Source organism: Macaca mulatta, chromosome 6 (assembly GCF_049350105.2).
Source record: "Macaca mulatta isolate MMU2019108-1 chromosome 6, T2T-MMU8v2.0, whole genome shotgun sequence".
In the NCBI taxonomy this organism is placed as follows: Eukaryota; Metazoa; Chordata; class Mammalia; order Primates; family Cercopithecidae; genus Macaca; species Macaca mulatta.
The window spans coordinates 148115486-148139871 of NC_133411.1; the positions used below are offsets into that span (position 1 = coordinate 148115486).

The 24386-nt window shown below is 45.6% G+C and overlaps 1 protein-coding gene and 1 non-coding gene across 17 annotated transcripts in view; both read left to right on the forward strand.

The window, feature by feature from the left end:
- The first annotated feature begins 18184 nt into the window (after positions 1–18184).
- The window catches only part of MATR3 (matrin 3), a 60100-nt gene continuing 53898 nt past the window's right edge, over positions 18185–24386 (forward strand). For 5 of the 16 annotated variants that reach the window (XM_078003621.1, XM_078003605.1, XM_078003619.1 and 2 more), the window contains exons 1-4: positions 18185–18222; positions 20120–20149; positions 22381–22462; positions 23104–23177. The gene's annotated coding sequence lies outside the window, so the exon portion shown is untranslated. Of the gene's footprint in view, positions 18257–20119; positions 20150–22380; positions 22463–23103; positions 23203–24386 lie in introns of all 16 variants that reach the window. The other 11 variants (XM_078003609.1, XM_078003620.1, XM_078003594.1 and 8 more) reach the window with 5 other exon arrangements.
- On the forward strand, positions 22831–23031 carry LOC114679139 (small nucleolar RNA SNORA74). Its single transcript, XR_003730817.1, has one exon. It is a non-coding gene; the product is annotated as a small nucleolar RNA SNORA74 (small nucleolar RNA).

The following is a 24386-nucleotide window of genomic DNA, read 5'->3' on the forward strand; positions in this document are numbered from 1 at the left end:
AAGTTTGTTTATTAACTTCTTTCTCCACACTAGAATCTGAGCTATATGAGAGTAAAGTCTTTGTTCTGTTTGTGTCTCCAGCATCTACAACTGTGCCCAACATACAGTAAACGTTCAATAAAGGATAGTTGTATTTATTATCATTAGATAGCAAGGTTAGGTAAAAATTCATTTCCTGCCCTCACCTGGAAAAAAAAACCCAGCCCCTGAGGTTGGGGGATAAATGATGAGGAGAATGTGGGTGAGGCAATGTGGCCCTGGGAAATGTGAGCAGAGATGAGTCTGAAACTCTGAGTTCTGGGTCTAAGTTCCTCATCCATTGAGAGACCTTAAACAAGCCTCTTCTTCCCCTTGGGTCTCCATTTCCCCAACTGCAAGATTCAAAGATTGGAATGACCTACAAGATCACTAAAATTTCTTTCAGCTCTAATAATGATTCTAGCTGGGCACAGTGGTTCATGCCTGTAATCCCAGCACTTTGGGAGGCTGAGGTGGGAGGATCGCTTGAGCCCAGGAGTTCAAGACCAGCCTGGGCAATGAGGGAGACCCTGTCCCTACTAAAAATTTCAAAAACTAGCCAGACATGGTGGCACACGTCTGTATCCCAGCTACCGGGGAGGCTAAGGTGGGAGGATTGCTTGAGCCCAGGAGTTCAAGAGCCACGATTGTGCCTCTGCACTCCAGCCTGGATGACAGAGTGAGACCCTGCCTCAAAATAATAATATTTATCATCATCAGCAGTAGCAGCAGCAGCAGCAGCAGCAATGATTCTAAGGATGAGCCAGGACAGAGAGAAGCAAGGAGAGCTCAGTTCTGGAGTTGGAGGAAAGGAGAGGGAGTGAAGAATCTAGGCCGGATGCAGTGGCTCACGCCTGTAATCCTAACACTTTGGGAGGCAGAGTCATGCAGATCCCTTGAGCTCAGGAGTTCAAGATCAGCCTGCCCAACATGGCAAAACTCCGTCTCTACTAAAAATACAAAAATTAGCCAGGCATGGTGGCACATGCTTGTCATCCCAGCTACTTGGGAGGTTGAGGCACAAGAGTTGCTTGAACTTGGCACGTGGAGGTTGTAGTCAGTCAAGATCCCACCACTGCACTCCAGCCTAGGCAAAGGAGCAAGACTTTGTCTCAAAGTAAAAAAAAAAAAGAAAAACTACTCTCCTCCTTTTCTCCTTTTCCTCCAAGTCCAGGGACCAAGGACATCCTGACTCCATTCACGTTGTGCTCATCACCAGGAAACCCTTCCCATTTGATAATCTCCTCTTTTTCCAAGGCCCAGCTCCCCTTCTCTGTGAAGCCTTTCCAGGCTCCCCTAGGCTGGGTTAGCCATACCTTCTTCCTGGCTTCAACAGTCCTTTGCACATGTCTTTTTTTTTTTTTTTTTTTGAGATGGAGTCTCACTCTGTCACCAGGCTGGAGTGCAATGGTGCGATCTCAGCTCACTGCAACCTCTGCCTCCCAGGTTCAAGCAATTCTCCTGCCTCAGCCTCCCAAGTAGCTGGGACTACAGGCACCCACCACCACGCCCAGCTAATTTTTTTTTTTTTTTTTTTTTTTAGTAGAGGTGGGGTTTCACTATGTCGGCCAGGATGGTCTCAATCTCTTGACTTTGTGATCCGCCCGCCTCAGCCTCCCAAAGTGCTAGGATTATAGGTGTGAGCCACTGTGCCCAGCCCCTTTGCACATGTCTTTCTAAAGCACTTTCCAGATAACTGGACCTTTGTATCCTGGTGCTTTAGTAGAGGCTCCTAAAAGGAAAAAGTGGGTATTTGGGCTACACTCCCAGGCTTACAATTACGTCCCAGGAAAATTGGCCCCCAATGGAAGGAAGGAGGGAGAAAACAGGGAAGGAGGTGGAAGGCCAGGGCTATGCGAGGGCTTCCCTAAAACTTTCCACTCTCCTTCTTCTCTTCTAATCTTAGCCTCACTACCAAGACAAGCATGCTCAAGATCTGCCTGCCCGCCCCTGTTTCACCTAAGCACTCTGTCAAATGTCATTTATTTCAGCCATATTAACTTTCTTGTGCGCCTCCTTCTCCTTAGTGCATGGTGCTCCTCTCACAATATACATACTCTGAGTTCTTTCCTAAACCCTGCTCTAGGACTCTGAAGGCTCCCTGATATTTGGTGTTGAAGACAGGTTTGAGGGGCCATTTTATTTCCAGAAGAATAGTTTGTGCAAAGGCTTGAGAGCATGGTATGTTCTGGGAATCACAAAAGGTGATAAAACAGTCTGTAAAGTGAGGTTGTGAACAGTGGGCGATGAGGCAGGACAGGTAGGCAGGAACCAGCCTTGGTGTAGGGTTTTGCTTTGTAGGCTATGAAAGCCATTGAAGGATCTGAGCATGCTGGAACTCACTCCCCTTCCACTCAGTCCTCATCTTCTGCAGCCCTTCCTAGCTCTTTCTGCTTTGCACACCCCGTCTCGTCTGGCTTATACCAAAATCTTAGTAACACTAAAGATTTCTTGAGAACCTTCACTATGTCAGCTTTCTGTTCACATTACCTGATTTCAAGTTTTTAGTACCCATGGGTGAGGAAATGGGTTCAGTAAGTTATTTGCCCTAAGTCACAGATCAAGGAAGAAGCAGAGCCCGGTTTTTTAACCATTACACTAATTTTGGTCCATTCTCTCTATTCATTTCTATCTATTTCTAAATTTCTTCTTTGGAGAACAAATTGGATTGATTTATTTCTCCTTCCTTCCTTCCTTCCTTCCTTCCTTCCTTCCTTCCTTCCTTCCTTCCTTGATGGAGTCTGATGCCCAGGCTGCAGTGCAATGGTGCAATCTTGGCTCACTGCAACCTCCACCTCCCAGGTTCAAGTTATACTCCTGCCTCAGCCTCCCAAGTAGCTGGGATTACAGGTGCCCACCACCACGTCCAGCTAATTTTTATATTTTAGTAGAGACGGGGTTTCGCCATTTTGGCCAGGTTGGTTTTGAACTCTTGACCACAGGTGATCCACCTGCCTTGGCCTCCTAAAGTGCTGGGATTACAGGCGTGAGCCATCGCACCCAGCCACAAATTAGAGATAGCTATCAAGGCACCTTTGAGATCTGGAGGCAGAAGAGGAAAGATTGAGTCCCAACACTGCAGGAGGGATTTCCAGGTTCTGATGGGCTCCATCTCACTGTGCTTGGCAGATTGTCTCTCCCCATTCTCCTTACCTTTTTTCTTAGTTCATTTGCTTACTTCCGTTTCCAGGCCCTCCTTCACTTCCTTGGACATTGTTTGCCCTTGTGTTCTGGGTCTTGGTTGATATGTGTGTTCTGAAAATGCTTGAATGGGTCATGACCCTCTGGAACCCCTGTGGGTATTTTGGGTAACTGCAGAAGATTGCCATATCTTCTCTCTCCTTCCCCAACTCTAACAAAATGGCTTTGGCTTCACCCTGGGCTTCCCAAATTCTTCAGCAAAGGTTGGTTCCTTCCTACCTCATCTCTAAATACATAATCACATGTGCTTCCCAGAACATGCCAAGCTCTTGAAACCTTTGTATGTATATTCTTTCTCTGGAATGCCAGTATTCCCCCTACATTTTAGACCAGGAAAATTCCTAACTATCCTCAATCTCAACTGAAATATGACCTCTCCCCCCACCAACATCATTGTCATAACTCAGATCATCATTTCTTGCCTGGACTACTCCCTAACTCATCTCTAGGATTGCCACTCTGGCCCTACCCCATCCATTTTTCATATTGCACCCAGAGTGATTCTTTTAGAGACAGGGTCTGGCTTTGTCACCCAGGCTGGAACACAGTGGCATGATTATACCTCACTGAAACCTTGAACTCCTGGGATTAAACGATCCTCCTGCCTCAGCCTCCAGGGTAGCTAGGACTACAGGTGCATGCCACCATGCCTCACTCTTTCAAAACAAATTTTTTTGTAGAGATGGGTTCTTGCTCTGTTGCCAAGGCTGGTCTTGAACTCCTTGCCTCAAGCAATCCTCCTGCCTCAACCTTCCAAAGAGCTGGGATTGCAGGCATGAGCCACCACACCTGGTCTACTTTCTAAAATGCAAACTTCATTGTATTGCTCTCCTTAAAAGTCTTAAATGGTTTCCCCTGCCCTAAAAGTAAAGTCATGACCCGTTAACCCAGTTTGGCCTCTTCTACCTCACTCCCACCCACTTCTCTTGCTTCTTGCTTTCTGACCCCACTTACTACCCTACTGGTACTTCAGCCAGAGTTCCTGAGTTCCTGACACATTTGCTCAGCTCCTTGAAACTTGTCTCTCTCCCTCTTTTTTTTTTTTTTTTTTTTTTTTGAGACGGAGTTTCCCTCTTGTTGCCCAGGCTGGAGTGTGATGGTGCGATCTCTGCTCACTGCAACCTCCGCCTCCTGTGTTCAAGCGATTGTTCTGCCTCAGCCTCCCACGTAGCTGGGATTACAGGTGCACGCTACCATGCCCAGCTAATTTTTTGTATTTTTAGTAGAGATGGGGTTTCACATGTTGGCCAAGCTGGTCTTGAACTCCAGACCTCAGGTGATCCACCTGCCTCAGCCTCCCGAAGTGCTGGGATTACAGGTGTGAGCCACCATGCCCGGCCTGAAACTTGCCTCTCTTGACCCTACATGATGTTCCCTTGACTTGGAACTCTCTCTCTTCTTCTCCCAGCTAACTTCTACTGACCCTTCAGGTAGGTCTTAGCCTGAACTCACTTCACCATAAGCCCTTCCCCAGACTCGGTGAGCTGCCTCTGCTTCCTGTTCTTACTGCCCAATATTTTTCCCAATACAACAGTGATCCTGATTGTTAACTGCTTATTTATTTACTCATATGTCTCCCACATCCAACTGGGAGCTCCCTAAGGACAAGGGCCTACCTTATTCCTTGCTTAGCCCAGAGTCTAGTAGGCTCTTTATGAATAATTGTTGAACTAGTTTGTGAACCAAGTCTTCCCTGTCTTCACAGCACAGACTCAGGCACTGCTGCAGCTTCTACCACCATCATTCTCATAGTTACTGTTCCAGATCATAGGTGATTGATTGTCTGGGTGTTCTTCTCTTTACGGACTGGGTTTGCACCTTTGATGTTTGTACCCATAATACTTTTTTTATTTTAGCTGGAGTCTCGCTCTGTCTCCAGGCTGGAGTACAGTGGCGTGATCTCAGCTCACTGCAACCTCCGCCTCCCAGGTTCAAGCAATTCTCCTGCCTCAGCCTCCGGAGTAGCTGAGACCACAGGTGCATGCCACCACACCTGGCTAATTTTTTGTATTTTTAGTAGAGACGGGATTTCACTATGTTAGCCAGGATGGTCTCAATCTCCTGACCTCGTGATCTGCCCGCCTCAGCCTCCCAAAGTGCTGGAATTACAGGCGTGAGGCACTGCACCTGGCCCTGTACCCATAATACTTAATACAGAGCTCAGCATTCATCTTTCCATCCATCTACTCATTATTTTTTAACAATTATTTCTTGAGTATCTACTGTGTGCTAGATATGGTGGATATAGCAGTGAACAAGGTAGACAGGGCCCTGCCCTCAAGCTCACATTCTAGTGGCAAACAGTGAGTGCTCAGTGAACAGGAGGCTCAGTGGACCTCAGCCCTGTTGGGAAGCCTCTGGAGTCTTTCCTGTCAGGAGCTACAAAGCAGGGAGTACAGGTTCTGTAGTGGGGAGAGTAGATTTTCTTAGTGACCTCTGGATCTCTCTTTGTCCAGGTCTTCTTGGGACTGACCATCACGTATCAGCAGCAGGGAGGGAAGAAATGAGGAAGGGAGAGAGAGGCAAGTATAGACAAGGTCTGAGTCCCTAAAGACAGGCAATTATGTGTGGCTGAATGCCCGTGGCCACTTTGCCGAGGCAGTTTGGTAATCAGCTTTCTTTCCTACACTGGAGCAAAAGAAAGAAATAGAGTCACACAGTGAAAGACGTAAAAGGATAGAGATGACAGAGGAAAAGGGAAGGAGAGAAAAAATGGAACAGAGAGGAGGAGGAGCAGGGGTTGGGGGGGAGGAGGAGAAGCATAAGGAGAGGGAGGAAGATTGAGGTACAGAAAGAAGGCCTGCGGGACTGAGCCCTACCTGTGTCGTTGGCGGGCAGCTCTGGGGTATAGCTCTTCATTTGGGTCATCAGGGGAAAAAGAAGGTTCAATTTTGAACCCTTGGAATTCCCTAAATGCTTTCAGTAGTCCACTGATCCCTCAAGTTGTCTTTGGCTCCATCTGGCCATCCCAGGAGGCTCCTGCCAGGGACCTGCCAGCCCCCAGACCAAGATATAGTCATTGTGGACCCTCTCAAGCAAAGGGCAAGTGAAGGAAAAACAGCCTCTCTGGGAATAGCAGCCACTGATTTTCTTCTTTTAAAAAAATTTTTTTAGTGCCTATATAATTGCAGAAACCACTGATTTTCATCTTTCTCAGAAAAGACCCTGTGTTCACCATCTGTTTCCTGACTAGGGGCTTCAGGCCCTACTCTCTGAGATACTGGCCTGACAGTATCCTAATCTGCAGGCACAGAGCAGAAACTTCCCTGAGCTGGGAGCCTGGGAGGCAGGGCTCCCAGATGCCAAGCCGCAGTCTGAGTTCCTTACAGTGATGCTGCTCTTGCCAGAAACCTCAGCTGCTCGCTCCTGAGGCTGGGATGCCATCTGCTGCTCAGCTTAGGAAACTGGCTGATGGACTGTACAGCCAAGGCTGAGTCTGGTGGGGGCTGGGCAAGAGGCCCGCCCTGGGTCTCAGGAGAGCCATGTTTTTTGTTTCTGGATAAATCTAGTACTGGCCTTCAGGGACAGAGCAAATACTCTGTCCTCAGTCATTCTTCTTAGACTAGGCAGGATGCCTCTCTTCAACAAGAAGAGACCTAGGGATTTTAGGGGGATGGGTGGGTCTGCTCTGCCCTTCATAAAGTTCAGTGTCATCTCAAGGTTAAATTACCCAGAGAGGTCCAGGCTGCCTTTGAAGTTCTACAGATTTCCTCAAAGGGTTTATTTCTTTTCTTTTCTTTTCTTTTTGCTTTTTTTTTTTTTTTTTTTTAATTTGCAGGTTTAACTAAGATTATTATAAGTTGAGTTAATTGGCTGAATGAAATAATGAGGCCAGGCCTAGAGGAAGTGGGGCTTTGAAGAAAAAAGCATACTCATGCAGAATTGAAATAAAACCTTCAGACTGTCAGCAGTTTTTGAAGCCCCTGCTCTTTGGGCTGTCTTTGTTCAGGGTTCAACCCAGATAGGGTTGGGAACTCTAGTATTTTAGGGGCCACATATTTGTTGGTATTTCTTGAAGAAATGGTTATTCTGAGGAAATTTTCTACAAGCCAGTGTGGTAGCCAGCCTCCAGCATGATCGATCTGCAATGCTGTCCATGTCCTGATATTCATGCACTTGTAAATCCCCTCTCCCATATGATACCAGGGTTTGTCTGTGTGACCAGTAGAATACGACAGAAGTAATCATATGTAACACACACGATTCGGGTATAAAAGACACTGTGGCTTCTTTGTTGGTCTCTCTGTCATCTGATCACTCACTCTGGGGCAAGCCAGTTGCCATGTAGTGAACAGTGCTATGGAGGGTCGTGTAGTAAGGAACTAGGCCTTCTATCAACAGCCACGTAAGCCATCTTGGCAGCAGATCCTCTGGCCCTCGTCAGGGCCTCAGATGACTGCAGCCCTAGTGGACGACTTGACTACAACCTCGTGAGTGACCCTGAGCCAGCTTAGCTGAGCTGCTCCCCAATCCTGACCCCTAGAGACTGTATGAAATAAACATTTGTTACTTTAAATTCTTAAAGTTTTTGGATAATTTGTTTTGCAGCAACATAATAGATTTGTTATATGGTATTATTATTATATCATGGCATACCATCTGCACTATATCACTTCTTTTCCTTATAAAGTCTGGTGTCTGGACTCCACCCCCTTAATCTCTCTTACCTCATCTCTTACCACCCTGCCTCCCCCCGGATTAGTCTCACCCTTGGCTCAGTCTGCCACAGACCCTTTGAATTTGCTTTTCTCTCTGATGGAACTCCCTTCCACTCAACCAACCCCAAAATCTCTGCATGGTAACTTCTTTATCTCCTTCAAGTCTTCATTCAAATGTCATCTCCTCAGTATAGCCTGTCTTGACACTCTTCACTCCTTGTATAGTAACTCCTACATCTTCCTTTTTTTCCCCCCTACTGTATTCTTAGCCCTTATAGTTACATAACATGTAGTAAAATATCTTTTACATATTTATCTTGTAATGTCTGTCTCCCTCCACTAGAATGAAAGCTCCATGAAGGCAAGAATTTGTGTTTTTGTCTATTTTAGTTAATGTTCTATTCTTAGCATCTGGAATAGTGACAAGCATATGGGAGATATGCAATATATTTAGTTATGGGGAAAAAATGAATGTCATGATTTGCCATTTATATCTTCTAGATTCCATATTATATATCATATGCCATAGTATGATAGTTGACATATATGTTATATTTAAATGCAGTGCAAGGCATTTGCACTGGGCCATAAATAAGAAGACCCAGCCAGGCACAGTGGCTCACGCCTGTAATCCCAGCACTTTGGGAGGCCAAGGCAGGCAGATCACTTGAGGTCAGGAGCTCGAGACCAGCCTGGCCAACATGGTGAAAGCCCTTCTCTAGTAAAAATACAAACATTAGCTGGGCATGGTGGTGGGTGCCTAAATACCAGCTACTAGGGAGGCTGAGGCAGGAGAATAGCTTGAACCCAGGAGGTGGAGGTTGCTGTGAGCTAAGATCACACCACTGCACTCCAGCTTGGGTGACAGAGCCAGCACCTATTGAAAAAAAAAAAAAAAAAGGAGATCCGGCTTTGTTGCCTGTTGGCCAGCTATGTGACCATAAGCCAGGCATGTAACTCTCTGGGTCTGTTTTACTCATCTGTAAAGTAAGGCTAGTATAACTTCCCTGTCTTATCATAGAGTAGTTGTAGGGATCAAATGAAATGAATGTTACAGCATTTTTAAAGAGTCTAACACATGATGTAAGTGTTTCTGAAATGTGTTCCAAAGACCAGTTATCCCAGGGTGTGAAGAAAAAGAAAGGTCAAAGAGGTTTGCAAAATGTGAGTTCCCATATTCTAACTCCTGCTGGACATTCACAACTCACATTAGCACATGACAAGCTCTGAAAATCCTGCATAGAAATATCTACTCCCAGTGCACCTGACTAACATTGGGAAACCTTGCTCTATACAAATACAGAGCATTATCTTTATTATCAGAATAGTATTGTTAGTTTATTATTTATTATTATTGTTTTTATTATTTTTGAGACAGAGTCTTATGCTGTCACCCAGTCTGGAGTGCAGTGGCACAATCTTGGATCACTGCAACCTCTGCCCCCCAAGTTCAAGATATTCTCATGCCTCAGCCTCCCGATTAGCTGGGATTACAGGAGCCGTGACCACGCCCAGCTAATTTTTATATTTTTAGTATAGACATGTTTTCACCACGTTGGCCAGGCTGGTCTCAAACTCCTGACCTCAGGTGATCTGCCCACCTCGGTCTCCCAAAGTGCTGGGATTACAGGCGTGAACCATCATGCTCGGCCTATTGTTACTTTAGATCAAGAAGGAATGCTCAAGTTCTTGGAACAGAAATTCCAGTGGGTTGGGCAATGAGATCCAGCAGCTGAAATGGAGATTGGAGGAGGGAAAAAGGAGGAGGAGGAGAAAATAGAAAAGGAGGTGGCACAAGAGAGGATGAAAGGAAAAGAAGGGCAAGGAAAATAATAAGAAGAAACAAAAACGGTGGTGAAGGGAGAAAAGGACAACTAAATTAATACCCTTTGCAAATAACTGTAGAAAAAAGGCAGGTCTGGCACGGTGGCTCACGCCTGTAATCCCAGCACTTTGGGAGGCCGAGGCAGGCAGATTACCTGAGGTCGGGAGTTCGAGACCAGCCTGACCAACATGGAGAAACCCCATCTCTACTAAAAATACAAAATTAGCCAGGTGTGGTGGTGCATGCTTGTAATCCCAGCTATTCGGGAGGCTGAGGCAGGAGAATTGCTTAAACCTGGGAGGTGGAGGTTGCCACGAGCCGAGATCACACCATTGCACTCCAACCTGGGCAACGAAAGCAAAACTCCATCTCAAAAAAAAAAAAAAGAAAAGAAAAAAGGCAGCCTGTGATCTCCTATGGATGGGGTGGGAGAGGGAATCCTGGAATCCTAGCACTGTCTGCCGAGCCCTGCTTATTCCTTTAAGTGTGACCTCTGCCAATTTCCACAGTTGGAGCTCAGGCTTCCTTTTCAACTTCAGGGAACCTCTGACTGAAGATATTTCTTCCTTATCAGAGAGGAGGAATCAGGTAAACCAAATCAGCAGTTTCTTAATTTAGTGTACTTATTAAGTGCCTGAAATGGCAGCTGCCATTTTTTTCCTTTCCTTGTGAGCAATAAGCCTTGGCAGCACGCCTGGCCTCAAAAAGGAAGAAGGCCAGCAATTCCTCCTGAAAGGATTCCTTAGGCTAAATGGGACATGAAGAGGCCATCAGGTTTATTTCTGACTTCCAGGTAGGCCTGCCCTGGCCCAGCCAAATAGATGCTCTTAGAAAATGAGCTTTTGCAGCTCTCTCAGGCATCCACTTATATTTCCAGCCCTCATGGTGAGGAAGTCCTTTATTATATCTCATTTCAGTCTTTTTCCTATAATTTCTTTTTTGTTGTTGTTTTTTTTTTGCCTTTCTCTTATTTCAGAATAAGACAGTGATCTGTCACAAGTTGCATGCATAGTGCAATGTATAGTAACCAATATAGAAACAACCCATCTCTCTGGTCGTATAATTGGTGAATATCATTTGAGAATCCTCATTTCCAGTCAATTGGGAGACTAGGCTTTATCTTTATTTATTTATTTAAATAAATAGAGACGAGGTCTTACTGCGTTGCCCAGGTTGGTTATTTATTTATTTTAAATTGTGGGATTCAAGGGTGGGATAGGGAAGTAATGGAAAGGAAGCGACACGCATTGAGTACCTGCCTGATCTTTTATATATGACATCTCATTTAATCCTCACAACAGCTCTAAAATGTAGAGATTGGTATTCCCATTTTATAGGTGATGGAACTGAGGCCAAGAGGTAACATACCTAAAAGTCAAACAGCTAACATATAAGTGGTGGAGTCAAAATCAAATTCACATCTGACTCCTAGGTTCATGTTCTCTCTACCCAGGGAGCTTGTATATATCACACAGAAACCTAGGTCTTCAGTTTCCTTGCATCGCTGTGAGATATTTGGTTTATTGTCCAATAAACATGCTGAGGTTCTGGCTATTTTACATGCCCATTTACTATTTGGTAAACTTAGCACCACAAAGGTGCAAGTAACTCCATCAAGTGAATGCCTGAGAGAGCAGCAGAATCTCCTTTTCTTAAAGTATCTGTTTGAGCTGGGCCAGGGCAAGCTTACCTGGAGGCCTTCCTGTGACCAAATCTGAACTCACTCTACCTGATGTCCATTGTAATCTCCATAATGGTAAGGACTATGTCTGTTTTATTTATCATTGTATTCCTCCTAGAGCCTAGCACAGGGCCTGCCACATGGCAGATACTCAATATTTGTTCAATGAATGAACGATGAAGTCAGACAAAGACTCTAAAAACAAGGTAAGAGAACCAACCTTTAAAAGGGCCAATGTTTAGTTTAAAGAAGAAGCAAAGAAGAGGAGAGGTAGCCAGGAAAAGAATGAGAGACAGCAAGATAAGAAAACTCAGCACAAACAAGCAAGATAAAAATAGCCTCTCGCCACCACTGTCCTTTTAAAATTACTTTCTATATTTGAGCCTAAGTGACAAGTGAAATCTCCTCTGTAATTTCCCATGTGTTCAGTTTAATGAATTTCCGGCAAATGGTTTCAGTATTGGAGGGCCAATTTGGACATTGTAGGGGTGGGGTTGGTGAGAAAATGAGGGGTATGGAAATAGACTAACAAATTGAGTCTAGAAACCAAATGAAGAGGTGATTGAAGGCATGTAAGGAAGGAACCAAGTCCTGGAACTTGTTCAACTCCAAGAAGGACTGGGAATTGATCTTGCTCTAGCTGGTGTCACCATGATGTTTCCCTGCATGCTGTAGAGGGAGCCCACAATCCCAGGCTGCCTTGCAACTATGCTTTGTAGCACATTGCCTATTGTCTAAAGAGCTTCGTTTAAACAGAAGGCAATATGTTAATAACAATTTCAAACATTAGAGGGAATAAAGAGACTGTGGTTCTTTCAGGTCCAACATGCCTTCTACATAGCAGGTATGCCATACATGTTAAACTGAGTCACAGTGAGGGGGTTGAGTTATGGAAGGAAAGCATGGGAATGCCCAGTCCACCCCTTTGCATCTGTTTGTGCTGTGGACCAAATGCCTTCAGTTTTTCCACAGATGGAGGACGGAGCTCTGAGAGGCCACAGGACCCAGAATACAAAGTCCTTTTTATTTTAGTTCTTAAAATTGACAATGACAGGCTGGTCATGGTGGCTCATGCCTTAATCCCAGCACTTTGGGAGGCTGAGGCGGGCAGATCACTTGAGCCCAGGAGTTCGAGACCAGCCTGGACAACATGGTGAAACCTGGTCTCTACAAAAATACAAAAATTAGCTGAGCATGGTAGTACACACCAGTATTCCCAACTACTCGGGAGGCTGAGGCAAGAGAATCACTTGAACCCAGGAGACAAAGGTTGCAGTGATCATGCCACTGTACTCCAGCCTGGGTGACAGAGTGAGTGAGACTCCACTGCAAAAAAAAAAAAAAAAGAAAATTGACAGTGACCATGCAGCCCACAATTACAAGCAGAATTATAGATTTTTTTTTCAGGTTCTCAAGTATGCTGCTTTCTTTTATATGTGTGTGTGTGTGTGTGTGTGTGTGTGTGTGTGTGTGTGTGTGTATTTTATTTTATTTTATTTTTTATTTTATTTTGAGATGGAGTTTCGCTCTGTTGCCTAGGCTGGAGTGCAGTGGCCCAATATTGGCTCACTGAAAACTCCTCCTCCTGGGTTCATGCTGTTTTCCTGCCTCAGCCTCCCTAGTAGCTGGGACTACAGGCGCCTGCCACCATGCCTGGCTAATTTTTTGTATTTTTAGTAGAGATGGGGTTTCACCGTGTTAGCCAGGATGGTCTCGATCTCCTGACCTCGTGATCTGCCCACCTCAGCCTCCCAAAGTACTGGGATTATAGGCGTGAACCATGCACCCGGCTGTATTTTATCTTATTGTATTGTATTTATTTTTTAATATATAGAGACAGAATCTTGTTATGTTGTCCAGGCTAGTCTTGTACTCTTGGGCTGAAGTGATCCTCCCACCTTGGCCTCCCAAAATGTTAGGATTACAGGCGTGAGCCACCATACCCGGCCCCATATACTTTTCATTGTTGTTATTTAAACAGTTTTATTGAGATATAATTCACACACCCTACAACCTACACATTTAAAGAGTGCAATTTGCTGGGTGTGGTGGCTCACGCCTGTAATCCCAGCACTTTGGGAGGCCAAGGCGGGTGGATCACCTGAGGTCAGGAGTTCGAGACCAGCCTGACCAATATGATGAAACCCCATCTCTACTAAAAATACAAAAATTAGCCGGGCGTGGTGGTGGGTGCCTGTAATCCCGGCTACTGGGGAGGCTGAGACAGGAATTGCTTGAAAGAATTGCTTGAAACCGGGAGGCAGAGGTTGCAGTGAGCCAAGATCGTGCCATTGCACTCCAGCCTGGGCAACAAGAGCAAAACTCTGTCTCAAAAAAAAAAGTACAATTCAATGGTTTTTATTATACTCAGTTACGTGCAACCATTGCCACAATTTTAGAACATTTTCATCACATCAAAAAGAAACTCCAAGCCCCTTAGCTATCACCTTGTCCCCCACTCAACCCTAAGCAACCCCTAATCTACTTCCTGTCTCTACAGATTTTCCTTCCAGTCTCTGCAGATTTTCCTATTCTGGACTTTCATATGAATGGGATCAAACAATATGTGATATTTTGTGACCAGCTTCTTTATCTTAATGTTTTCTTTCTTTCTCTCTTTTTTTTTTTTTTTGAGATGGAGTCTCACTCTGTCGCCCAGGCTGGAGTACAGTGGCATGATGTCAGCTCACTGCAAGCTCCGCCTTCCAGGTTCACACCATTCTCCTGCCTCAGCCTCCCGAGTAACTGGGACTACAGGTGCCCACCACCATGCCTGGCTAATTTTTTCTCTTTTTTAGTAGAGACGGGGTTTCACCATGTTAGCCAGGATGGTCTCGATCTCCTGACCTCGTGATCTGCCCGCCTCGGCCTTCCAAAGTGCTGGGATTACAGGTGTTAGCCACCGTGCCCAGCCTATCTTAATGTTTTCAAGGTCCATCTATGTTGTAGCATGAATCAGTATGTGATTCATTTTTTTCTTTTTTTCTTGTGAGACAGAGTCTTGCTCTGTTGCCAGGCTGAAGTGCAGTGGCTCCATCTCTGCTCACTGCAACCTCCGCCTCCCTGGCTCAAGCAGTTCTCCTGCCTTAGCCTCCCAAGTAGCTGGGAATATAGGCTCAAGCCACCACACCCAGCTAATTTTTTGTATTTTTAGTAGAGACGGGGTTTCACCATGCTGGTCTCAAACTCCTGACCTCAAGTGATCCCCCCACCTTGGCCTCCCAAAGTGCTGGGATTACAGGTGCACCATGTACCTGTGCAGCCTCTTCTTCTTTTTTTTTTTTTTTTTTTTTTTTTTGAGACAGAGTTTCACTGTCACTCAGGCTGGAGTGCAATGGCATGATCACAGCTCACTGCAGCCTCAACCTCCCAGGCTTAAGTAATCCTCTCACCTTATCCTCCTAAATAGCTGGGACTATAGTTGTGTATCACCATGCCCACCTATTTTTTTTTTATTTTTTGTAGAGATGGGGTCCCATCTTTATGTTGCCCAGGCTGGTCTTGAACTCCTGGGCTCAAGCAATCCTCTTGTCTTAGCGTCTTCAAAGTGCTGGGATTACAGGATTCATTCCCTTTTAGGGCTGAGTAATAGTCCATTGTGTGGATATGCCACTGTTTTTTTTCCATTCATCAAGTAATAAACATTTGGTTTTGGGGGGCTATTATGAATAATGGTGCTATAAACATTTCTGTATAGGCTTTTGTGTGACAGGCTTTATTTGCTCTTGGGTGCATACCTAGGACTGGAATTGCTGAGTCATAAAGTAACTCTATGTTTAATCATTTGAGGAACTGCCAGACGGTTTTCCAAAGCAGATGCACCACCATTTTACATTCCCACCAACAGTGTATGAGGGTTCCAATTTCTCCACATCCTTGCCAATCCAACTATGCTTTTGAGAAATAACAAGGACAACTGAAGAGCCCCACTCTAATTGGGTAGCTAGTACATAGCAGCAAGAGGAGTACACAGATGGAGGAGGGGTCCCTCCTCTACTCTAAGCCCTTAGGATCAGCCAGAGAGAATACAGCTCTCTCTAGTACTCTTCCTGACCCCTTAGACTATGTTAGCTGCCCCCTGACATGTGACCAAGAATACATATAGTACTTGTCATTCTTCTCCACTAGACTGTAAGCTTTAGGAAGGCAGGAATCTCTAATATTCTGACTTTGTCTGTAGCATCTGAACAGAGTCTGGCACATGATAGATGCTTCGTAAATGTCGATTGACTGAGTGACTGACTAACTGAACAAACAACTAGATATTTCTCTACTGGTGGTTCCTGTCTAGGGAGAGAGAAAAAGAGTAGTCACAGAGGCAGAAGTCATTAAGGAGGGAAGCAGGAATGAGAGGAGATGTAGGAGAAAGGGAAAGGCAGGCAAGAAGCTTGGGGACCTGGTATAACTTGAGGTCAGCTTTAAGTTATGAGGTCAAACTTAGAGCTAATGGACTTCCCCTAGTCCTTTACTTTCCATCTAGCTGCATTTTTCTTTTTCCAGAAATGTTCCCTTTTATGTTTTATTATCATTCTCTACAATTTTGTCTTTGGAAGAAGAGGAAACAAAAAAGTAGAAAAATAGTTGATATTACAGGTAAAAAAAAAACATAAATCAACCCACCAAAATTAATCCAAAATTTAAAAGGATGGAAGTCAAAAAGGTTGACTATGAAGGATTTTTTTTTTTTTTTTTTTGAGACGGAGTCTCGCTCTGTCACCCAGGCTGGAGTGCATTGGCACAATCTCGGCTCACTGCAACCTCCACTTCCGGGGTTCACGCCATTCTCCTGCCTCAGCCTCCCGAGCAGCTGGGACTACAGGCACCCACTACCACGCCCGGCTAATTTTTTTTTTTTTTTTTTTTTTTTTTTTTTTTTTTGTATTTTTAGTGGAGGTGGGTTTTCACCGTGTTAGGCAAGATGGTCTCAATCTCCTGACCTCATGATCCGCCCACTTCGGCCTTCCAAAGTGCTGGGATTGCAGGCATGAGCCACTGCACCCGGCCTGACTATGAAGGATTTTTAAGTTGGGAACAAAAGAAATCATCTTGGTTTTTCTCCAAAGGTCACTGAAAGACCTATAGGCCAAAAAGTTGACCACATGTTCAACAGGACATGAAAATATGGCTCACCTCACAGCCTTATTTATAATGGCTGGCCTTCCACACAAATTCTGCCTTCTACCTGGCCTAATCTGAATCCAATCATCACCAGGTTATTAGTCCCTCTCTCCCCAAAGGTCTGCATAGCTCCCTGTCCTCAGTTACTTCTTGTCTCTTCTTTGAAAGCACACATGCACATTCACACACACATACACCCTCATCTTTCCTTTTCATGAACCTTCAGAGTAGCTCTGCCCTCTCCACTTTGTGTGTTTGGAAGGAAAGAAAGCGAAATATATGAGATGCCAATGCAATTTCTCCTTTAGTAGAGCTCAGCAGGACAATTACCCACCCAATCTGCCTGGTTTTATAGCTCTCATAACCTTTCTTTATGAACACGCTGTGACAGCCGGATGTAGGCATTGATTATGGCAGCAGTCTTCAGCCACATTCCTATTTAACTGCAAAGCAGAGCTCCTGCCTACCAGCCCAGCACTGATCATGTGACTTTTTAAATTACTGTATTTATGGAAGCCTTTTCCCAACCAGAGCCTGTGTCCAACTCCATCAAAACTGGGGAAGATTTGAGCTCGCCACTTCCCCTCCAGTGGCTCTTTGGCCCTACAGCCTAGGGTCTCTTGCTGGAATCAAACTGGGGCTCTGGGCTTTCTTAGGAGAGGTCTGCAAGAGTTAGGGTGCACAAGAAGCATACCTTTTTCTTTATGAAAGAGCTGAGGAAATAGACAATGACACATGTTGGCAGATGCCAAGGGCAGTGGCTTGGTTGCCAGGCGTTCATCTGGCAATGGTGCTGGTGGAAGAGATCAGCAAAACCCACAGGATAGGTTGTTGTTGTTGAGGGGCGGGTATCGGAAAGGAATTTGGGAGAATTAGAGCACGGAGTTAGGAATTACTGTTTGTAGGCCTTTCCACTCTGGACCCCAGGGGAATCATATGGACTCTAGCCAGTGGGAGAGGGAAGTTTTAGTGTTCCAAAGAAATCCTGGTAGCCTTGCAGGCAGTCTGTCCTGACCAAGGACTCTGCCTGCCTGTGCCATGGTGGAGGACAAGTCTAGCAGAGAAAGCCAGTGTTCTTCAGTTACTGCAGCTCAGCGAAAAATCCCACTGCAGGGCACTAGGGATGCCGGTCCTGCAGAGGTAAGCAGTAGGAGTGACTGGCTTAATCTATTCGAAAACCTCCTGGAAAGATCCCGAAGACCGTGGACCAAGGTGACCTGCGTGGGTGGGCGATCCATTAGCCGAATGACAGCATTGCCGCAGAAAGTCAGAAAAAGGATATGCGTGGGAAGCGCAAAAGCGTGGGCTGGGCCTGCAGCAACGGAAAGGCGCCACGCTCGTGAGGGGAACCAGAGTTCCGGGGGCGCGTAGTGTGGGCAGGCAGGAAGCCTGGCTCCACTAGGACACACAGATTCTCTCCTGAGCAGCTGTGAACTATGCGCCCCTTCTACTCAAGAGATGGATTGGGAGTCCAACAGACGCAGCCATTGCTCAGACCCCAGCCCTTCTCTCCTATAAGAAGCAGGTTCACCTCTGCCACCGCACTCCCATTTTTTTTTTTTTTTAAGCCCGGCCTTTCCTAGGCGGGGTCAAGGGCCCCGCCCACCGAAGCCACGCCCATAAGCCGCCCCGGGGCGGGGCTCCCCTCGGCTCCCGGCTGCCCTTTCCCCTCCGGCCTCTGCCAGTGCTGCTGCGCCCTGCGGAGCTCCGAACACGTGCGCGTGAGTAAGGACCCCGAGGGGAGAGTCCTTGGAGGTTTCCCAGCCTGGGGAAAGAAGCAATGTAGGGTGGCTTCTGCCGGGGCACGGGATGAAATTGGGGTTCGTCCCCTCGTGACCCCGAACTTGGAGGGCATCGGAAAGAGACCTGGGTCCCGGAGTCGTCCCCTGTTTTTGTACCGTCCCTCTTCTCCCTAGGGAGTCCCCTACAGCCTGACTCTGACAGCCTCCATCTCCCAGTGCCAGGGGCAGGGACTTTGGAAGGTTTGTGAGGAACAAATGTCCGGTGGAACTGAGTCAGCCCCTTTAACCTGAGCCTTGAAAGGGGCACGCTATTTTTAGATCTGTTTTTAGACCCAGCGAACAATGAACCCTCTCTACTCATTTTCCTGTTTCTCTAAATTATTTGGAGGAAGTTAGGAGTGAAATTTGGGGATGGCTGGAAAAAGGTATGATCTTAGCCTTATATAAATTATAATGGTGACTGTGAGGCCGGGCACAGTGGCTCACGCCTGTAATCTCAGCACTTTGGGAGGCCCAGGCGGGCGGATCACGAGGTCAAGAGATGAAGACCGTCCTGGCCAACACCGTGAAACCCCGTCTCTACTAAAAATACAAAACTTAGGAGAATCGCTTGAACCCGGGAGGCGGAGGTTGCAGTGAGCCGAGATAGCACCACTGCACTCCAGCCTGGTAACAGAGCAAGACTCCGTTAAAAAAAAAAAAAAAATAGTGACTATGTAGAAATATTTATTATCATTTGTGCAAACATTTTGGTTATTTTTTTTGAGACGGAGTGTCGCTCTGTCACCCAGGCTGGAGTTCAGTGGCAAGATCTCGGCTCACTGCAAGCTCCGGCTCACTGCAAGCTCCGCCTCCCGGGTTCACGACATTCTCCTGCCTCAGGCTCCCCAGTAGCTGGGACTACAGGCACCCGCCACCACGCCCGGCTAATTTTTCGTATTTTTAGTAGAGACGGGGTTTCACCGTGTTAGCCAGGTCTCTATCTCCTGACCTCGTGATCCGCCCACCTCGGCCTCCTAAAGTGCTGGGATTACAGGTGTGAGCCACCGCGCCCGGCCTAACATTTTGGTTATTGCTCTTAATCAGTTGAGGTCTTGGCATGACTACTGCCTCCAATTCCCCTCATATCCAATACTGCAGTTATTTTTCTAAGTGCTGTTTTTATTGTGTTTCAGGAAGTCTTATATTGGACTATCTAGTTTTCCCACTCTTCACTGCCCATTTCTCTCACTGGATAACTTTTCCCTTTTTACTCACTCATATTCACCATCTGAGCCTTTTTTGGAATGTAGCTCCTCAGGTGTTTACAGAGTGCCCACACTATACCAGACATTATCCTGGGGGTTAGCTTATATCACTTAAGCCTCCCAACCACCCTACGTACAGAGTACTATTAGTAATATCCCCATTCGGCTTGGTGTATTCGCGCCTGTAGTCCCAGCTACTCACTCAGGAGGCTGAGGTGGGAGAATCACTTGAGCCCAGGAAGTGGAGGCTGCAGTGAGCCATGATTGTGCCATTGCACTCCAGCCTGGGTGACAGAGAAAGACCCTGTAATATAATATCTCCATTCTACAAATGAGGAGACTGAGGTATAGAGAGGTTACTCGCCCAGTGTCATTTGGCTAGACACTAGTTAGGCGATAGAGCCAGGCTCCCGGATACTTGTTTAATCGACTCTTTTGCTACTGTTGAACTCCCGTGGTGTATGAGTAACAAGAGGTGAAAACAAAGCTAAACAAGGATAAGCTATTGGTTTTATTGTCTGCTGTTGTTTCTGTGGCTCAGGCCTAAGATACCACGTTTTGAGGGCAAGGACTCTGAGCTGCACACGTGTTCACTGTTGGCTGACTAACCTGGAGTTGTTTCATTGCAGAGAGGCCAGCTGTGGCAGATGCAACTGCAGGTGAGTGCAATCCCTTCAGCTCTCTTGGCTCCAGCTGTAGGCAGCTGCCTAGGTTGTCTTGTACCTAGGCAAGTGTTACACTGCTGGGAGAACAGCAGCCAATAGCTGGTTGGCATTCTGGCCCTGGTTCATGCCAACTCTGTGTTGACTACCCCAGGATGCCAGCATAGTTGCTTATCCATCAAGGCAGGGGTGTTTTTTGGCTTCCCTGGGCCACATTGGAAGGATAAGAATTGTCTTAGGTCACACATAAAATATAGTAACACTAACGATAACTGATAGCTAAATTTAAAAAATATTGCAAAAAAAAAACCACCCTCATAATGTGTTAAGAAAGTTTACCAATTTGTGTTGGGCTGTGGGTTGGAAAAGCTTGCATTAAGGTTTAATCTGTGAGAGCATGACTTTTTGCAGAGAGAATAAATCCAGACCTTCCTGAATAGTTCTGGTCCAACAGGTTTGGGTAGCAAGAAGTTACTTGAATCATACCTTGGAAATAAAACAAAGCTAATGGGAAGAGGGGGTTGGTAAAAATAGATGGAAAAGTCACACCTTTATTTTTAGTGCCTACTAAGTGCTCAAAGGGGGCCAGATACAATGGGATTTTTGCTAATTTCGCTGAAATTAAAGTGCGTAGCTCCCACTACCCACCATAAAAGCTAGTCATGGCCGGGCGCGGTGGCTCAAGCCTGTAATCCCAGCACTTTGGGAGGCCGAGGCGGGTGGATCACGAGGTCAGGAGATTGAGACTATCCTGGCTAACACGGTGAAACCCCGTCTCTACTAAAAATACAAAAAACTAGCCGGGCGTGGTGGCGGGCGCCTGTAGTCTCAGCTACTCGGGAGGCTGAGGCGGGAGAATGGCATGAACCTGGGAGGCGGAGCTTGCAGTGAGCCGAGATCACGCCACTGCACTCCAGCCTGGGAGACACAGCGAGACTCCGTCTCAAAAAAAAAAAAAAAAAAAAAGCTAGTCATGATTCCCTTTGTAGAGGATTTTACAACCATAGTTATCTATGGGATTCCCTATTAGGGAAACATTGATGGGAATTCACTTTAAAATTATGGGCATTCTCTAGCTCTTTAATAAAATATTAAAATATCGATTGAGGGGGCTCTGGGAACTGAACAACTACAACCACACTAATTTCTCCTTTGGGCTGACAGTATATTCGCTTTAGTTGCTTACTGATTTTCAGAAATGAATAGTTGTTGCCCCATTGAAGTGAGTTCCTTTTATAATTGTTGCCCCATTATTGAGTTCCCTTTGTAGTAATTTTGTTTTGGAATGCTTTTTCCCAAGTAGTTGGGATGATAGGTGTGTGCCACCACAACCAGCTAATTTTTTGTTTGTTTGTTTTTTTAAGTTGTAGAGACAAAGTCTCATTATGTTGCCCAGGCTTTAGTAGAGACGGGATTTCACCATGTTGTCCAGGCTGGTCTCGAACTCCTGGGCTCAAGTGATCCTCCTGCCTCCTAAAGTGCTGGGGTTACAGGCATGAGCCACTGCACCATGCCTGGCCTGGAATGCTAATTTTTTGAGAAGAGGTTCTTTTGAGAAGAGATGACCCTCAGTTGCTATGAAAAGTGACATCCTAGTTTCCACAGGAGGAACTGGGGAGGATGTTGGGGGGCAGGGGAGTTGTTTATCAAAGCTTGTTTTGTTAGATCAGTTGGCATTCCCTTAATAGGATTCTCTCAACTAAATATGAGTGCTTTGTGTGAATGCCTCAACTGTGAATAGCCTTTTACATATGGGGTCTTAAGGCTAGTGATATCTGTAGGGCTTGGGGGATGGTTAGCTTTATAGTACTCTAGGCAGGGAAAAGGCAAATAATGGTAAATAAAATAATTCCTGAGGCTGTAGAAATGAGGATAAATCATAAATGGCAAGCAGCATTCTGTTTCCATCTGTCCAGATCAGGGTGCTTAGGAGCTGTTGTTTTAGACCGGGGTGCCAAACATTCAAATTCATCGGGAATATAAAAAACAAAAAAGAAATTAGGTGGATGTGTTGGCATGCATCTGTAGTCCCAGCTGCTTGGGAGGCTAAGCTGGGAGGATCACTTGACCCAGGAGATTGAAACTACAGTGAACCATGGTCATGCCACTGCACTCCAGCCTGGACAGAGTGAGACCCTATCTCAAAAAATATATATATATACAATGCATTGCTATTTATTCACCGTTCTGTGTACTAGATCACTAAGTTTGCTTGTCTTCCTTTTTAGGATGACTTGAAAGTAGGGCATCCTTCACCCATCTGAAGAGAGGAAATAGTGGCAGGTGACAGTCTGCATGTGCAGTTTTCAGGTAAATATCCCTGTTCATTCCAACATTGACTACCTCCTCTGTGCCAGGCCTGTTGGCTAGTTGGTATCTATCAGGAAACAATTGAGAGGTAAATTAACCTATATTTGTAAGATCCATGAAGGAAAGGACAGTATATCTTGTTTTATTCACTGCTAGATCCCAATCACAGTGCTTGGCACATGGCAGGAACTCCCTGAATGTTGGATAAAACAACTGAAAACATGGAAGGGGATTCCTGTTAAAGAGTTTGACAACAGGGTCTGCAATCAGTGCTTCCATGCCTGTTTTGCAGCCAACATTCGACTGATAGGTCTTCTACCTGGAGTGCCTAGGTATCTGAAACAATGAGAAAGCTGTTTCAGGAATCATCCAGCGGTTGTCAGCTATCCAGGCTTGTGTGGTGCCTGTGATGGTGTTACACTGTTGGAAGAGCAAGCACTGTCTTTATTGAGGTTTGGCTCCAAGCACTGTTTTGGTGTTGTAGCTGAGTACCTTTGGGCAGTGTTTTGCACCTCTGAGAGTGGAATGACTCCTCCTGTGGAGTTGGTCCTAGTCTGGGTGCAAACAATTTTTTTCTGTTAGAAAAAAAAAGGACCCTGTCTTAGGGACAGCCTGTCATTCTTTTCCTCTTTGAATCCTAGATGCCTTCACCTGAATATCATCTACCCGCATCACGACCCCAGATGTCTGACAGCCCTGTGTGACACCAAGATAAGTAATATATGTAGTCTTCTTGTCATGTAGGTTCCAATTAAATTACTGCAGCTCAGACGGGGGTAGGGTACTTAAAATTATGATTTGAAAAATTATGTAGAGTATCAGAATTTTTTTTTCTTTTTTTTTTTTTTTTTCTTTTTTTTGAGACGGAGTCTTGCTCTGTTGCCCAGGCTGGAGTGCAGTGGCTCGATCTCGGCTCACTGCAACCTCCGCCTCCCGGGTTCAAGCGATTCTTCTGCCTCAGTCTCCCAAGTAGCTAGGACTACAGGCACCTGCCACCATGCCAGGCTAATTTTTTTATTTTAAGTAGAGATGGGGGTTTCACCATATTGGCCAGGCTGGTCTCAAACTCCTGACCTTGTGATTTGCCTGCCTCGGCCTCCCAAAATGCTGGAATTACAGGTTTTTTTGTTTGTTTTTTGAGACAGAGTCTCACTCTGTCACCCAGGCTGGAGTGCAATGGTGCGATCTTGGCTTACTGCAACCTCTACCTCCTGGGTTCAATCGATTCTCCTGCCTCGGCCTCCTGAGTAGCTGGGATTATAGGCGCGTACCACCACACCCAGCTAATTTTTGTATTTTTAGTGGAGATGGGGTTTCACCATGTTGGTCAGGCTGGTCTCGAACTCCTGACCTCGTGATCCACCTGCCTTGGCCTCCTAAAGTACTGGGAGTACAGGCATGAGCCACTGCGCCCAGCCAAGTATCAGAATTTTAGAGAATTCTTAGAATCTAAAGTCCAACCCTTATTTTCTAGAGCTCTGCTGTGCAGTAGCTATATGCTACATGTGGCTGTGTAAGTTGATAAAAATTAATCAATTTCTTAATCTCAGAATCTGTTTCGCTGCTGACTACCCTACTGGAAAACTCAGAGAACATTTCCACCAATTCAGAAAGTTTATTATGCACTGCGGTTCAAAAGCAGGGATCAGCAAACTTGCTGTAAAGGGCCAGATAATATTACATTTGTTCAGCCATGTGGTTTTTGCAACTATGTTTGCAGCTCTAGTGCAAACACAGCCTTAGACAGTAACAAGTCTGTAGTTCTAATAGAACATTGTTTATGGACATTGAATTGGAATTTCATAAAATTTTCAGTGTCAAAATGTTTTTCAATGATTTACAAATTTAAAGACCATTCTTATTTTGAGAGCCATATAAAACAGGCTGGAATTGGCCCTCGGGCTATGGTTTGCCAACCTCTGTC